Source organism: Vicugna pacos, chromosome 11 (genome assembly GCF_048564905.1).
Source record: "Vicugna pacos chromosome 11, VicPac4, whole genome shotgun sequence".
NCBI lineage: Eukaryota > Metazoa > Chordata > Mammalia > Artiodactyla > Camelidae > Vicugna > Vicugna pacos.
This window is the reverse complement of record NC_132997.1, coordinates 56194240-56211918: the sequence shown is the minus strand read 5'-3', so window position 1 is coordinate 56211918 and position 17679 is coordinate 56194240. Positions and strand designations below refer to the sequence as shown.

Genomic DNA, 17679 nt, shown 5'->3' with positions numbered 1-17679 from the left:
AGTGATTTGTGTCACTTCAAAGAACAATGTTGAGATGAGGCTCCCCAGGTTTTTCGGGCTTTCTGGCAGTGACCTCGCACGTGCTGCCGCTCCTGCGCGCCCCCTGGTCCTCGAGTCTCTGCGGAAGAAAGCGCAGTGTCTCCATGCGCTCCGCGGATGCCTCCCCTGCACAGTGCCCCAAGCAGGGCCTGGGGGTCCCGGCTCTGCCCAAGCAGCGCATCCACGAGCATCCACTCTTTTGCCCCGTGCACCGCCAAGGCCAGGTGCCCCCAGAATTTTTTTCTTACAATGAGAACTTTTAAGATCTACTCCTTTAGCAGCTTTCAAATATATAATATAGCATTGTTAACTACAGTCACTATGCTGTACATTGTATCTCCAGAATGTCTTTATCTTAGAAATAAAGTTTGTGTCTTTGACCCCCTTGACCCACTCACCACCCCCCACCAATGGCAAATACAAATCTGTTTTCTGTTTCTTTGAGTTCAGATTTTTTTAGATATCACATATAAGTGACATCATAAAGTATTTGTCTTTCTCTGACTTATTTCACTTAGCGTAATGATCTCAAGATCTTTCTGCATTGTTGCTAATGGTAGGATTTCCTTTTTCATAGTTGAATAATATCCAATTGTGCGTGTGTGTGTGTGTGTATATATATATATGTATACACACATATATCATATATATAACATGTGTATCATGTATATCACATTGTCTTTATCCATTGTTCCATTGATGGACACTTAGGTTATTTCCATGTCACGGCTATTACGTATAATGCTTCAATGAACATGGGGGTGCAGATATCTCTTAGAAATAGTTTTCCTTGAATAATTACCCAGAAATGGAATTGCTGGATCATATGGTAGTTCTATTTTTAACTTTTTGAGAAACTTCTATACTGTTTTTCTCAGTGGCTGCACCAATTCACATTCCTATCAGCAATGTGTAAGGGTTCCCTTTTCTCTGCAACCTCACTAATATTTGTTATTTCTTGTCTTTTGGTAATAAACGTCCCAGCTGGTGTGAAGTGATATCTCATTGTTGTTTTGATTTGCATTTCTCTAATGATGAGTGATGTTGCTACAGTACCTCTCCCCACAATACTGTTACTATCCTTGTTTTACTAATAAGCAAACTGTGGTTTGAAGAAGCAGAAAATAATATGTGAAAGGAAACAACATGCCCCAAATCTCAAATCTGGTAACTGGTAGATTAGAATACATGTTTGATTAATTACAGATTAATTAATTTTGCTTGTTTTTAAGGACTATGTCCAATTCTAGGCAGCGCTTTCATCAATTTTTTTTAAACAGAACCTATGGCGTTATTCTGTGTGTGTATTAAAAAATTAAGTTTTTCATTCCAGACAGCAATTTGTGGTGCTGAAAGGAAGGGGTTTGGATGAAGTAGTTTAGATGGAGGAGTTTGAATGAGGAAGTCATGATGAAGTAGTCAACCATCCTGTATTAACTTCATAAAGTCTTGTCTTTGGACTGTCCTTTAGGAATCCTTGGAATACATAAATCAGGATTTTTTTTTTCTTAATGGTCAGATGATGCTAAATTATGCCACAGTTAACAAATGACGTAAAGCCTTAGTAGTTACAACAAGAACGGTTTACTTTGTGTTCGCACTGAATGTCCCTTGTGGGTTGGCTCTGACTCTGCTTGATGTTATCATCATCCCTGTACTCAGGCTGACAGAACAGCTTCTATTTGGGTCTTTGACAGGCTGGGGTAGATAGAAACGAGACATGGTAAATATGAGCTAGCTCTCAAAGTTCTTACCTGGAATTGACATGGATCATTTTTGCCCACTTTGACTGGCCAAAGCAAGTCACATTGACACTCCTGAGTTCAACAAGGGGTGGATATACAAACCCCCTACATGACCAAACCTCATGTCTGTAGAGCAAGATACATAGTCCTCTCTCAGGGAGGTAGACATCAGGGGCAGAAGCTTATTTTTTTTTTTTTCATGATAATCTATCATACCTCCCATTGCCTGGGTGTAGCAGGCCTAGGTATTCTTGTTTAAAGGTTAATTTTAAGTGGTGGCAAAGTCATGGCTGTCCTGATTGGGGAGGGCAGGGACTAAAATAAAGGCATCGTAAGTAAATTTCACTAAAGAGAATAAATGAGTGAGCTGAGGTCATCTTTTACTGTTTCTTTCCATGTCTGTCTGTAAACCAACCCAGCCCTCCATGGACATATAATGTACAGGATCTGTACACTGAAGTCCACCAGACTTGGGCTCAAATCCTGACTTTACCACATTCTGACCTGTGAGAACTCAAACAAATCTCTGATCCTATTTTCTCAGATAATCATAACTGCTCAATGACTAGCATTAATTGACATTGTAATACTTTTCCTAGTATCTAATTCCCACATCTCTTATTATAATTTAGCTTATTTCCTTGTGCTCAGTACCAGGGTCATTTTGGTAGCTTTTCACATATTTAGAAAGCATTATTTTGTAACCCTACCCCTACAACCCCCTCCCCTCAATTCTCAGGTTCTTCAAACCATGGAACCATTAGCCTGTTTTCCTTAATTATTATATTCACTTACCTTCAGATTCTTTATTCTTTGAACAAGTGGTCCAAAGGAATATATAACATATCCAGGAAGATATGAGAAATATTAAGCACAGTGGGGAGATTGTTTTCTTGCTCTGAGGTTGATACGTGTTTACATCAGATTTTGCTAGCCATATTGTGTTGCTGAATTATTATTTTTTTGATGTTCCAGTTACTGAAAGTGGGAGGGAGGGGGAGAGGACAGATAAACAGCATCCAAGAACCAGAATTTACCTCCTTGTTGACAATTGCCTTCTCCTCAGGACTGGGGGCCCCTGGGAGGCCTACCATTTGTTCAGTGGGGAAGTCAATCTGCTTTTTGTTCCCTGTTCAAGAGGAAGTATCAAAGGCTGGAAACACGATTCCTCTGACAACCTGGGGGTTTGCTTATCTTGCTTGGGAGAAGGCTCCTCTTTGTAGATCCCTTGTGTGTTTCATAGAAAGAGTCATATACTGACTTTTCAGTGAGATAGATATTAGATGCAGACAATTCTGTGATTAAACAACCTTTTTCAAATGGACAAGACAAGAAATATCATGTCTTAATACTCAGGGGTTTAGAGGTAGGTTGTAATATTTGCTTTGGTTTTTTTTTTTTTTTGGCTGTACATTGCTATATTTATTGAGCAGGTGGGAAAAATAATGTACCCTGAGGTAGATCATCTTTTCTGTTAGCTGGATAAATGAGTGAAATTATGATCCTGGGCCCACTTTGCCATCCTGGGTCACTAGGCATTCAGTTTAAGGTAGTGTAAAGAGTTGTGAGGGATGGATGATTGTGAAGATTTTTCAGACCATTGAACTAGCAAAATTGGACAAAACATTAAATCTAAGTAGGTAAGAACAGAAAGAAATTTTCATGTATCTGACTGAGCATAAATATAAGCAAGGTGATGTTTTAATGTTTGTCATTGATATGGATCATGTGTCTACAGGGAGTGGAAATGAGAGATTACTGTGGGGAGACAGAAGCAGTTGATGACATTGGTTTGTAAATTGCCTTTGGGGAGACCCAAAACTTGGCCAGTTTTAATGTATACAGGACAGGCATTAAAATTACCTTCTCTAGAAGGCCCCATTAATAAGACATTCCCTGTCTTCTTAGCTGAATTTTAACTCTTTGAGGTCTCTTAAAGTCACTGTGTTCCTGGGCACACAACCCAGTTATCACTGGGTTCTTTTGACAACAGAACGTCTACTAGGCTACAAAATGTGACTGACACGAAACCTTTGTTTTATTTGAGCTGGTTAGTTTGGTTAGTTTAACCAGTAGTTCCAAATTCAGCTGAAACCAGAGACTTTTTAAAAATACATTCACTGCAGCTCCACCTGGGATTGCTGGCATCAGAGGTTCTGAGGCTAGGGAGTTGGAATCTGTTTGTAAATCTTCCTGGGTGATTTTGACATAGTATCTCCATGGAAAGTTTGGGAGCCACTGGAGAAGAGCGTGTGGCTAAAGAGATTTCTCTGCTGAAAGACCACTTTATTGATGAATAGAGAATTAGCAAGCAAACCAGTATACCAAAACCCAGTAGAATAGTTCCCTATTTCTGAACTAACACAACTACTACTAAAAGGGAAAGCACTAGCAGAACAAATAGATACATTTTGATTTGTGGTTAATATTGACTATTAAAGAAAAATGACTATCTCTGGACAGGATATTTTGGTTTAGTTGAATATTTATTGCCTACAATTTGCCAGGCACTTTGCTAGTTTCTGTGGAATATAAACATAAGCTTTGATTTTTCCTTTTGTTGAGTTTATAATTTAAGTGCTGTTTTAAGAAGGTCTAATGACACTTCTGGAATATTATGGAGGTGCTGAGGTTATAGGGTCAAGACCTATTTTCTTCAGATAGAATAGGTCAAGTTACGATATTTGGTCTGAGTGGAAGTAAGAGGGATCAAAAACACATTTGCTAACATAGTTATGATAGACAGTGCGGATACTCAAAGCCATGACCCTGTTTTGTCTGCCTCCCACTCTAGACCCTGGAGAAGAGATATCTCCTGCTGCTGGACATGGCCGTGTGACCCAGTTCTGGACAATGAGAGGTAAAGAGAGATTTTTTTTTTGAAGGTTTCTGGGGAATAGGGTTCTCTTACAGATCAGAGAGAACTTCACAAATTGCTCTGCACCACTTTCTGCTTCTTGCCTTGGAGGATGTTACTTAGAGTTTCTTGCTGCCATCAGGAAAACTAAGAGAACCTCACAGTCACCAACCCAGAAAGGTGACACTGCTAAATTTCTGAATCAAGGCCAAAAATTGCCTACCTTCTCAGTAAGTAAAATGAATCTTATGTTAAGCCAGTATTTGATTATTTGATACTTGCAGTCAAAAGAATTCCTAACAGATACAGTATAATTCAAGGCATGTTTCAACTGTTGGCTTTATTTTAACCTTTATGTTTTTAGAGAAAATGTCCTTAACTTGTTTTTCTGGTTCAGGATATGAAATAAGGTGGCATTGTGGTGAAATTTGTTGTTTCTGCCTGCTCGATTTCCATTTCTCCTTCTTCTGGTGATTTCTCCTGAGTTGCTGCTCTTCCTCTCGCTCTCGAACCTTAGGGTTTAGTGGCACTGACCCCACCCTAACAACAGGATCAAATATGAGTGTTGGGTTTGGCAGATCACTTTTGCACATCAGTGACATTGTGACTGGTTCAGAGATAGGGCCAAGAAACAGAGTGAGAGCAGATCCTGATGGCAGTAGTCAAGTCCCTTAATTGAGAAATGCCTGAAGCCTGGTCTAAATCCAGAAATTAATAGATGGGAATATAGATTCTTTTTGGCATGGGTAGTTTGAGTTAAATATCTGATACCAGCAACCAAAAGAGGACTGACTTCTAAAACCGTGCCACCAGAGCCACTGCATTTTCATCATCAGTGGCATCTGTTTTGGAATGTTCTAACAGGAGCTTGGTCACAGATCAGGGATGTTATAAAGGGAATTCTAGCTCTGAGTAAGAAGTTAGAGTAAATTGCTGTTAAGGTCTCTCAATTCTCAAATTATATGATGCTGTAAACAGCCCATGTCTGTAGGGAGAATATGGCAATGGGAGAATCACAGTGCCTCAAAGGATGGTGAGCAGCCTGCTTTTGTGCAGTACATCCTTGATAAATGCTAGATGAATTAAAAGGACTGGGGATTTTGGCATTTTGGAAATAACACCAGGCTGTTAGTCTAGAAGTATAGATTCTGATTCCATTTCAGAACTGGGTCCCATTTTTAAACCTTGGCTAGCTAGATTGATTTGAGCAAGTCTGTAACCCATTGGTGACTCAATAAAATCATTTGTAAAGTGGGAATGTAATTTCATGGTTGAAAGGAAACTTTGGGAGAAGAAAATGTAGTGGCAGGGAAATAATGTTTATTGAGGATCTACCGTGGGTTAAGCTTTGTGATAAATGCTTTATCTTTAATTACTTTGTTTAATTGTTAAACAAACTGCAGCACATGTTATCATCCCAATTTTTCAGACGAAGTAATGGAAACCTTAGGTAGGTTAATTAAATTGAATGGGGTTATACAGCTTATGAATGGATGAACTAGGCTTTAAAAGTTGTTTCTGAGATCAAAGGCTGAGTTCATATTTGCCATACCAGTCTAGTTCAAACTCCTTATTTTACAGACATACTTCAGGCTGAACAAGTGAATGGATGGCAGATCTGGTACTAGCCCTCATGCTTCAAGGCTTCCATACACTCTGACAATGATATCTGCCCCCCCCCCCATTTCATTGAATTATTGTTTGAAATCAGACAATGGCTAGGAAAGTGATTTGAAAGGTGTAATGTGCTGTATAATATCATTTAGAATCCTGAGCTTGAAGGCTCTTAGGTCTCTTTCTCTCTTTTTTCTCTCCATCATTAGAATTTGCTTCTCTTTGTGGGCTTTTCTCTTTCTTTCAGACCGATTATCTCTGTGAGACGGGCACTACAGCAGCTCATGTAGGCTCATGTTTTCTCAATTTTCTGCACAGAAGAATTGGCTTAAACGAATTTAGAGGCTTAGTTGTCTCACATGACAGGAACTACAGCTATAGGCAACTCCTAGAATTGACTCAGTAGCTCTAGGATGCCAAGGAAAGCATTTCAGCGATTCACTCCTGAATTTGTTTAAGCTGATAGTAGTTTTTCTGTTACTTGGAGCTGAAATGATGTTGCACCCGGCTCAAGCTGATCAACTGAAGGACTATAGTTACTGGTCCAGGCGTGGGCACTTGACCCAAGTCAGGATAGATAGAGCCCTCCAGGAACTTTTGAAAGCGAGCTGTAAAGAAAAACAATTTCCTTCATGTCACATGGCTACACTTAGCTGCAAGAGAGGTTGAGAAATGAGTATTTAGCTTTCCAGCCTTTAGGGTAGAAGATGTTGTAGGCATTACCAGTGTCCACTATTACCCAGTTCTCTTCTACCTCCAGGAACACTTCCCTACCTCATGAAGTTAAGTGTGGTCATATTGATAGTTTTTCCCAACAAGGCATATACAACATGTATCATTTTCAGGCCAAAGCATTCAAGAGCTATCGTGTGAATCCCTACGCTCCTTTCCACAACACAGGTTATTCTGGGGCTGCCACAGCACCAAAGCAGCCCTGGATCACTGAGCCCTAGCATGGGTGACAGATGCCTCAGCAGGTTGCTTGGTTGCAGAGAAGACTTGCATAGGTGGGAAATAAGGCTTTCTTATTTAAATCATTGAAATTTGAGGTCATTTGTTATCACAACATGACCAGACTATCCTAACAGAGAAAGCAAGGGAAAGGAAAAGAGGTTTGGAAATACATAATGTATGAGCTGACTTACAGTGTCTGCCAAAGGTGGATCGTTAATTAATTAGAGCATGTGTTAGAGTGAAGTAGGGGATGAAGGAATGCATAGCAGAGATGGGACTACCATGACATTGCTGTGAGCCTAGCTACCACATACTTGAGTATGCTACAACTGTCCAATGAATTCTCCTTTGTGTTCACCCAGAATATATTAAACATTATTCCAAAGGCTCTTTCTAGGTACTGAGGACATCATGGTCAATAAGGTAGACATAGTCCTTGCTCTCACAGATTTTCTCTCAGAAAACTTGGCTTTTCAGTAATCAATTACAAGTATGTTAAATGTATCAAAACTGAAAGTGTTGTTGGATAATGTAGGCTTGGAGATCAAAAATGCTTTCTGGAGGAAATGATATTTAAACAGAAATACAATGAATAAGAATATTAGCTAGTCTCACAAATAGGAATGGGGGAATTCTGTGGGCTGAGAAAACAGTAAAGGTCCAGCCACAAGCTGAGAGACTTTGTGTCACATTCAGGAATGGAGTAAAGACCAGTAGGAATAGAATATAGGAAACACAGGGAAAAGAAGGATACATATAGGCTGGTTTTAGTGTTTGATTCATTTGGATATTTTCCACACCTCCTTACTCATTTCTTGGGCTTCCTCCTCCTGCATCCTGTATTCACCTTCCCCGTTTCCCTAGTAAAGCTGTAAGGACCTACGTGCACACACTTTCCTTGTCTGGCTTCCCAGGGTGTATTCAGCCCTAGGCTGCCTGCCTGTTTCCTCACTGTAACTCTTCCATCTCCCTCTCTCTTTCCACCCTTTATTTCCCTCTCTAGCTACCACAGTATTCTGCCTGGGTCTTTGAATAACACCTCCTTATGTGAATCCATCCAAAAATTTGTGTTCCTTTTAAAGAAATTCCAATCCAAAGAAATTTTACTCAGGGGGCCCTACACAGCCTGCTGGGAAGAGCACTTACTACTGGTGTTGAAGAATAGCTGTGGGCTGCCCTCCTTTGTCTTGTTGGCTGGATCCCTTAATCCTTCCAACTTTACTCTCTTGAAATTCAATAGTCCTGGATGGCTGTAGTCTTTGAACCCTTTTCTCACAATGCCAGATTCAATAACATCACCTGGCAGAGCCAAACCGCCTCTAAGCTTGTTTGGGTTTCTTTCATTTCATAGCACATATTGCTTCTGTTTGTTTGATTTCTTGTGGAGAATTTAATACCGGCTGTAATCTGAATTTTGCAAAGAAAATTGACTGAATTCAAATTACCTGTGTGTAACAAATACTGTCACCCTGCTAAATTGCTATTTACACCAGTAAATATAAACTCAAATGCCTTTGCTTAGGTTGAGTGCAATAATTTTAGAACCCTCACCTAACGTATAAACTAGAGAACTTAAATTGAAAACTAAAACTGTGAGGAGGGTGAGACAAACTGTAATAAGCAACTGCTCAGACTCTGTTTTCTAAGCAAGAAAATGGTCAATAATACATTACTTGCATCGTCTACATAACATTTCATGAATTGACTTGGCCACTTGATTGACACATAATGGGCTTCCTTGAAGAAAAACTATAGCACCCAACCCAATCGATCACAGTCTCTATTTCACCAGGGGGTGGAGAGAATCTGATACCAGTTCAGGAAAGAAAAAAAAAAAGGAAAAAGCGAGAGCTCAAATGCTGTACTCTCAGAATAAAAATATTACTTGGAAAACAGCATATAAAGGAGTCCCAGTCAACTTCTGTGCCTTATTGTAGGAAATCTTAAAGATGTAGGACCTATTTAAAGCCAGGCAGTGGTTCAACCATTTGATAATATTATCAGAGCAAATAAAGGAGAATTTTTCCTCTACTAACAACTTAGGACACCAAATGTTTGGGTTTTCCACACCAAGAAAATTTCTAAGTTTGTGCAGACACCAACTGAGAGTCCTATAATTTAGTTCAATTTGGCCACTAACTACCTGGACTTATTATTAAAACCCGTAGGTTGAGGGCTCATTACTAGAAGATTGCCTCCTACTTCAGACACCAACTAAAAGTAGTGAGTCCCCAGGTTACCTTCATTTTTGTCTGACTTGGCTACAAACTGGGGGTTTCCACAACTCCCTCCTCAGGTTCAGCAATGTGCTATAGTGGCTCACAGAACCAGGGAAATACTTACGTTTACCAGTTTATTATAATGAATATGACAAAGGATACAGATGAACAGTCATATGAAGGGGTACTAGGCTGAAGTCTGCAATGGTCCTGAGCACAGGAGCTTCTCTTTCTATGTAGTTGGAATGCACCACCCTCCCAGCATGTGGATGTGTTCATTAACCTGGAAGCTCTCTGAGCCCCATAGTACAGGATTTTTCATGGAAGTTTCATCACAAGGCATGATTGATTATTAACTTAATCTCCAGCCCTTCTCCCCTCGCTGGAGGATGGGAATGGATTGGGCTTTAAGTTACAAGCTTCTAATCATGGCTTAGTTTTTCTGGTAACCAGCCTCATCTTGAAGCTGTCTAGGAGCCCACTAAGAGTCCCCTCATTAGAACAAAAGATGCTCCTCTCACCCAGGAAATTCCAAGTTATCTAGGAGCTCTGTGTCAGGAACCAGGGTCAGAGGTCAAATATATATCTTATTATATCACAGAAGGACATTCTGAATTCTTATTTGGTCTCACTACCTAAGAAAGTCTTCACTCTGTTTAATCAAATATTCTTACTTTTTTCCCCCCTGTATCTTCTTATTCTGATACTGTGGTTTTCAAACTTATTTTTATTTAACTCCCAGTACCGCTACCTTTTTTTTTTTTTTAATGAAGCCCCCTCTGTTCTAATATATGCTCTGGTTGGAGTGTGATTGAAGGTCTGGTAGCCGCACTTCCACAGTCCCCTTACCTTTCTGTTCTTGCAGTGGAGTGCTCCATGGAATCCCTAATGTCTAGAGCGGAGCATTTTAAAAACTACATCATAAATATGAGTGATTCAACTATCTATTGGCTAAGGGGAACTTCCTTTCCTGTAGTCTGGAGAGATTACTTGTTTTTCTTCTTTTTGCTCCCACCTCTGCCCAGAGTGTTAAAAATGTGTCTGGAACACCCTGGATGACATTTCTGGTGACATCAAAACATTACTTAGATTCCAGTTTTATATCTTGCTCTTCACGACCTGGTCAAGTTCTCCTGAGACGTGTTTACCAGAAAGAGCCAAAGGCTGAGTAGCAGTTAAAACCTGACATATTATTAAAAACCAAAGGAAACTCAGGTAGGAAATGTCAGGGTATTGATTGAGCCTTGAAATTTGTGTGTATATCTTATGTCTAAATGTTTGCAAATAGTGAAAGAAATGAAAACAAAAATCTCTTAAAAAAAAAAAAAAACTAAAAATTGCCCCCCCCATATCAATCAGGGTAATTTTCATCTGGATGTTAAAAAATTCAAAATAGTAACAAAATTTTCATTGTGAACTGGATTCTTGCTTTGTATAATAACCTGATTCCTCTGCACTTGAAAAAATATGAATGAAAACTCTTCATTGCGTATCATTGGGACAAATCCTGTCCCATATTGGGAGGGGAGTACTGTATTAACATTGTGGGAAAGTAATGCAGGGCCATAGGTTTTACTTCACTCTTGCTTTTTTTCACTCCTCTCAAAACAAAAGCAGAGCAGTTTGGGGATGATAATAGGTGAATAGGCTTTTCTTTTGAAACCTAAGCTGCCCCTGGGTATTCATTATTCTACTGTACCAGAACCTTGACATGGTAACAAAGGTCATTCAGTCTTATAACTTCATTAACTTAATACCTAATGAAGTAAATGAATGTGTTTGGCAGCTTTTGTGTTTTGTTAAGCACTAAACACGGAAGCATCAAAATCCTACTTAGCTTTGTAAGTAATGGCATAGCTGTTCTTTTTCCCAGGATGCAAATTTGTGATTATTTTCTAAACTAGAAACACTAGAAACTAAACACTCCATCTCAGAAAATATTCCAGTGTGGTAACGTCTTATTTTTATTTTTTTAAGTTTTCTTTTTTCATGCTGGAGAGATTGTCAGTAGTCTCAGAAGGCTAATCGACTTTCTCTGCATGAATGGACTTAATCTTCTGACGTTTAAGCTGATTCCATTCCGGGAAAAACTCTATTTCCTGTCTACCTCACATTTGGACCTGTATGAAAGATGCAGCCTTGCTGCCAGGAAAAGTTTTTTTCTCAAGGTGAATGTATTCAGTGAATTAAGTAAATTCATTTGAGGTACTAAAATAAAATTTTGGTTCATTCATTTTTTTTTTTCATTCATTGAACAATATGTGTTGAACTCCTGATCATGTGCTAAGTGCACTATAGCATTAAAACAAGGGTATTTTATACCAAAACATAGTTTAACAAAAAATTTCCTTTGCAACTATGTGCATTGTCTTATGATTAGGAGAGTGTTTACATGAAAGACTAGATTAAACTGTGTAAGCATTATGATTAATGTCTAATTATTACATGATATTACCATATTTTTTTGAATGTTTTCTTACTGATTATGAATCAGTTTATGTATCTGACTCCTAATGGTAGAGGATGAAGTACTCTGGTTACAGGACTGATGTTTGGCTGGTTGGCACTTGTATAGTTATGTGGATAGTTCGGTTGTGTCTGTTTTGATTGGTGCATTCTCCTGCCACAGTGAATGTTACATATATTGAATATCATCCCTGACTGTGAATCATTATCTTGGATCAGGAAAAGTGTAAGATTGATGCGGAAGGCTCTTGGGCCAATGTTAATGTAAGACAGTCATGTTTTATTTCAGGATATTTCCTTCTAATGGCAATTTAGAAGAATGTAGGACAGCCATACTTTTTGAATATTCAGAAGAAATATTAAATCTCACATTGAGAAAAAAATTGGAAAATCTTCTGCAAGACTTTTTTCTTAGTCAGACCAGGTTGATTTATTCTGCTTTGTCTGTAAGACATCTATCTTTAATCTTTCAATCTCCCTTCTGCTCCTTTTTCACCAGCTTTCTTCATTCCTTTCTAGCGAGAAGGACCCTGAACTTGAAAAGGAGAAAGTTTGCCTCTCTGGGCTTCAGTTTCTTCCTCTATAGAATGGACGTGGATGTTCTAGCTTGGGATTTTACAGACCATAGATTCAGGTTTGCATAGACTATCATTTCATTTTTCTATTAAAAAATTACTTTCCACTTCAGGTTCAGTACCACTTGGTTGAGAAGATTTAATCCCGCCACTTAAGTACTTTGGTATTGTGTCTGTCATTTTATGCTTATAAGTAATGAATGTAAGGTTTTGGTCTCTTCTTCCTCTTCCCAGAACTGGTGGTGGGGTAGGTATTGCTTATGTGCACTTAGGCATTATGAAGCTTGCAGGGGCGAATATAGCTGTTGGCTTTGAGTGAGGTGTTAGCTCATCCTGTCTGTCCTTAGTTGCTGGCATCCAGACAACTCTCAATCAGATTCCCATGGCCTCCACTCTGATTCTCAGTCCACTCTGGCGTCTGGCGTCTTGACCATGAAGTCTCTTTGGATCCACTCACTCTTTTGGCACCTTCTGTGGACATCGAAGGGTTTTGCCAAGCTACTGTTGATAATTAGAATATAAACATTGACTTTTACCTTCAATATTTTATTATGGAAAATTTCTAACAAATAAAAAATAATTAGAAGAATTTTACACTGAACACTCTGTACTTACCACTCAGATTCTATAATTGACATTTTACTATACTTGCTTGGTCAAATATCTCTCCATTTCTGTATCCCTTTGTGATAGGCAGAGTGCTGGCCAGCCGAAAGATGTCATGGTCTAGTCCCCGGAAGCTGGGAATATGTTACCTTACATGGCAAAAGGGACTTTACAGATGTGATTTTGTTAAGGAACTTGAGATGGGAGATCATCCTGTATTATCCAGTTGTGCTCCTTGTGATCATAAGGATCCTTAGAAGAGTCAGAGAAGGCAAAGTGACAGTGAAAGCAGAGTCAGAGATCTGAAGATGCTATGCTGCTGGCTTTGAAGATGAAGGAGCCAGGAGTCAAGGAATGTGGGCAGAATTTAGAAGCTGGGAAAGGCAAGAGAATGGATTCTCTCTCAGAGCTTCAAAATGGAGCACAGCCCTGCCTACACCTTGATTTTACCCCAGTGAAATTCATTTCAGACTTCTGATCCCCAGTTAGATAACAAATTTTGTACTGTTTTAAACCATTAACTTTCTTACAGCAGCAATAAGAAACCAGTACATCATCCATCCCTCCATTTATCCATCAATCCATCTTTTTAAACCTTTTATACATTTGAAAGTAAATTGCAGACACCAGTACATTTCCCTTCCTAATACTTTAGCATGACTACCACCAAGAGTTCAATATTTGTTAATTGTTAAATATTTTTTCTTTTGAAGTAAAATTAACACACAATGAAATGAACAAATTTTTTTTTTCATGAGTTCCAAGAAATGCTTAAATCTGTGCAATCCAAACCCCAGTGCTGATGGGGAACATACAACCATCACTCCAGGAAGTTTCGTCTATTCCTTCACAATAAACCCTCCCTCCCCACTTAGGTAACTATTGTTCTTAATTTTTGCCTCTTCCAGAACTTTACATAAATGGAGCTATGTATTATGCACTCCTTTGTGTAAGGCTTCCTTCTCTCAGCATAATGTTTTTGAGGTTCATCATGTTGTTGCTTCTGTCAGTAGTTTGTTACTTTCTGTTGCTTGGTATTATTTCATTAGATGAATATACCACTTTTATTTATCCATTCCCCAGTAAGAGGACACCTAGGCTGTTTCCACATTTTGATTATTACGAATATAGCTGATATGAACATTTTTGGTCAGGTCTTTTTGTGAACACATATGTTCTCATTTTCTTGGGTAAATATCCAGGAGGGAAATTGATGGGCAAGTTCAGTTTAGTTTTATAAGATACTTCAAGAATTTCTTCCATAGTGGTTGTACAATTTTATACTCAGTTGCTCTACATCTTCTTTAACTTTTGATCTTGGCAGTCTTTTTAATTTTAGCTATTGTATAGGGTATGTAGTCATATCTCAGTGATTTTAATTTGCATTTCTTTGATGACAAATGATGTATGCCAAGCTTTGCATGTTAAAGCTAAGGAGCCCAACTTCTTATAAATCAAAACTTTGTCTATTTAGAAATTCAAATGATTTTTATATCCTTAATACACAAAAAGAGTTACCTGGTACTATACAAAGAAATGACGAGAGTGAGTATATAGAGGGGGAGTCAGTCCTAGGTTAACAGCTCAGGATTTTTTCCTGTTGCAAGTATCTATTCTCCCTAGCTTATAGGCTCAGTGTGAGGAGCAAATGAGATGATGATAAAAATGTGAGCTGTTATTGTTTCAGTCTTACTAAAATAAAGACTGTGATTTTTTTTTCTTCTTGGGAAATGTCTCTTAAATATATGATATCACTGCCTTAATCCTGATTTAGGGACCATTCTGGTTACCATAAATGCAGAAAGAAAGGAAAATAATCAATGCAAGAGAACACTGGATAGTTAAAACGGTCAATATTTTTAAAGATGCATTTGGAGAAGCCTATCAGAGCAGCTTAACTGAAGAACAGAATATTTACTAGTGTGTTCTACGGAATGAATGTATTGTTTAGATGTGGGAGGTGTTTGTATTTATTAAAATTCTCTAAGACCTCCAGTTTGGAAGGGATGTGCTAGTTTGAGATTTCAGCCATTTAAGTGAGACCCCATTCAAATGGGAGAACATTTTTGTTGTTTCATCAGTATCAGACACACGGTTCCTTCTTTTTCTTTTTTTATTCTCTTTGTATCTGGATTTGTCATGACCCTTCTGTACTACAGAAACTCAGCTCCAGGCAAAGTTTTACAGCACAAAGTGTTCACAAAGCAGTTCTATCTCCTGCCAAAGTGAAGAAAAATCTGAATTTTAGAGGAAAAAAAAAATCTATATCTGTCTCCCTGGAGGGAGAATAATGCATTAGAAAGAATAGAAAGATGTTATTTTCCCTCTTTTTCTGACCCCCTCCTGTTTTTTTTTTTGTCTCAGCTTCTCTTTGAACTCTACAGGGACTTTTCCTTGAACAACAAACACTCTTGTATCCTTAAGGCCCGCCTCCACCTCCTCTGTTTAAAGAAATACATTTCACATGTTGAGGCAATAGGGAAGCCAGTGTTGTAGTCTTTTCCAAAATACTTAAAGGAAAATGAACTGTGTATACTAAGAGGATTTTTTCCGTGATTTCAAATCATTAGATCACACCCTTGGCTATGAGACCTACGTTCTTACTTCTTGGGTGACAATTTTAAACTTTTTGGTTAGTTTTATGAGTGTACTATGAGAACTCCCTGTTTTGTGGGCCTGTGCTACAGCCCAGCATGTGAAATAAATTTACTATTTTAAAACTCTTCTGTCACATTCTGCAAATCTCTTCTCAGCTAAAAAATCTGACTTTTGATCAATAGCACATTTTTTAACCTTTCAGTCTTGACTTATTTTTGTATGATGCATACTTAATTGGGGTGTGTGTGTGTGTGTTTGACAGTAGTCGGGGGTAACAGCTGGGAAGATAATATGCATTTTCCTCTCAATTATTTTTAGGTTGTTGAAGATGACTGAGCAAACCATTTAAAAATTTCAGGAGGGGGAGACCTAGTAAAAAAATATGACCTTCTGCTTAAACTAAATGATTAAAATTTCAAAATTGAGACTGAATATAAATGCTAAATATACTCCATTCATTTTGAGAGCTTTCTGCCAGATAATGCATTGCACAGGAGTCTTTTTTTTCCGGAATGGATGCCTCATTGAAGCCAAGTTAGAAACATCTAAACGTAAGACTTCTGGGAATTCAATATTTTGGTTGTTAATTTATAATCACAAACAAAAGTTATACAAATGCTCTACAGATACATATTTATGAATTGATATACAAAATGCCATGAGCAAATTTCTGAATTTAAAAATGTGTATATTCAAGTAATAGTTGTTCTGTCATGTTTTGTATTTGTATGGAATATGAAAAACAATGTATTATCTGACATTATTCCAATTTCAGCTATTCTGGTTAGTTGTCTCAATAGGCAAACTAGTATTTACTAGATTGTGGCATAGGCAACATATTGTGGTCAATTGGAAATTAAGAAAAAAAGTAGGGGAAATAAATTTGTCTTCTGAGCTTTCAACTGCAAATGAAATCTAATGGATCAGAGCAGAGAGATGCCCTCCCCTCACAGAGGTGCAATGGCTTCTGGCCAGAGGGACACTGGATTATTATTTGATTGACATTATTAACGTTTCATGAGAGACTGTTTATAAACTTACGTTTGCAGCTGATACAAGGCATCGTTTTTCTGTAAGTCTGTTTGCATTCTGATTTGAGCTCCCATTTCTCCCAAATGGTAGAAATTTAATTTCAATTTGTTCAGATAGCTACCTCCCTCTTGTTAGCCAAGAAGATGGGGACAGGCACAGGGCACCTTTGTTTGGGGACAGACCAGCATCTAATATCTTTTGGATTAGTGTTCTGACTCCTCTCTTAGCCCCAGGCCAGGCTAGGAGTCTGGGACAGATGTCCTGCTCTTACAGTGCTATATTCTTCTGAATCTATCGTCTTGGCAGGATTCTTCTCTCTCCCTACAGAGCCTAAACCACTGAAACTCAGAAATCAAGAAAACTTTTGCCTTTGGCTTTCTGCTGTGTTCTCCCATCCCCAGAGGCAGTGACTGCAGAATACCTAAGTTCTTGAGTATGGGATACCAGAGAATGTTGGGGAAAATTCACATACTAACATTCCAAAATACTATCTTGCCACTTGTGTAAACAGTGTGTCAGTGGGTTGCTAGGAGGGCAGTGTGGAAATGGCAGGGAGAGCGTCTGTATTGGCTGTGGAGGGTCTACAAAGGAGAATGACAAAGATCTGGAGGACTCCCATAAGATGATCTGGTCCCTGAGCAGCTGTATCTTCATTACAGAGATAGATGCAACATTCTATCTGAACCTACTGCCCTTAACCACTTAAACCACAGAACTAACTCCCCCTATTTTGATTTTACTGTTACAAGTAACCTTCAGACAACTTCACTTTCCACAAGCCTGGCTTTCGGGGAGACAGTGAGCCAGTCAGAAACGTGTAAATATTTGCGTCACCAAAGAATATGGTTCTTTAAAAAATTTTTTTTTAAATTGAAGTACAGTCAGTTATAATGTGTCAATTTCTGGTGTACAGCACAATGTCTCAGTCATGCATATACATATGTATATTCTTTTTCCTTAAAAGTTATTACAAG

General features: G+C 38.5%; 2 long non-coding RNA genes across 2 annotated transcripts in view; one reads left to right on the top strand and one right to left on the bottom strand.

The window, feature by feature from the left end:
- The window catches only part of LOC140699330 (uncharacterized), a 355563-nt gene that overhangs the window by 215009 nt on the left and 122875 nt on the right, over nucleotides 1-17679 (top strand). The window contains exon 3 of the long non-coding RNA XR_012077408.1: nucleotides 4579-4644. This is a non-coding gene — a long non-coding RNA (uncharacterized lncRNA). The remainder of the gene's footprint in view (nucleotides 1-4578; nucleotides 4645-17679) is intronic.
- Nucleotides 11369-17110, bottom strand: LOC140699800 (uncharacterized). Its single transcript, XR_012078044.1, has 2 exons — nucleotides 16715-17110; nucleotides 11369-12970 (listed from the first exon to the last, which is right to left on the bottom strand). It is a non-coding gene; the product is annotated as an uncharacterized lncRNA (long non-coding RNA).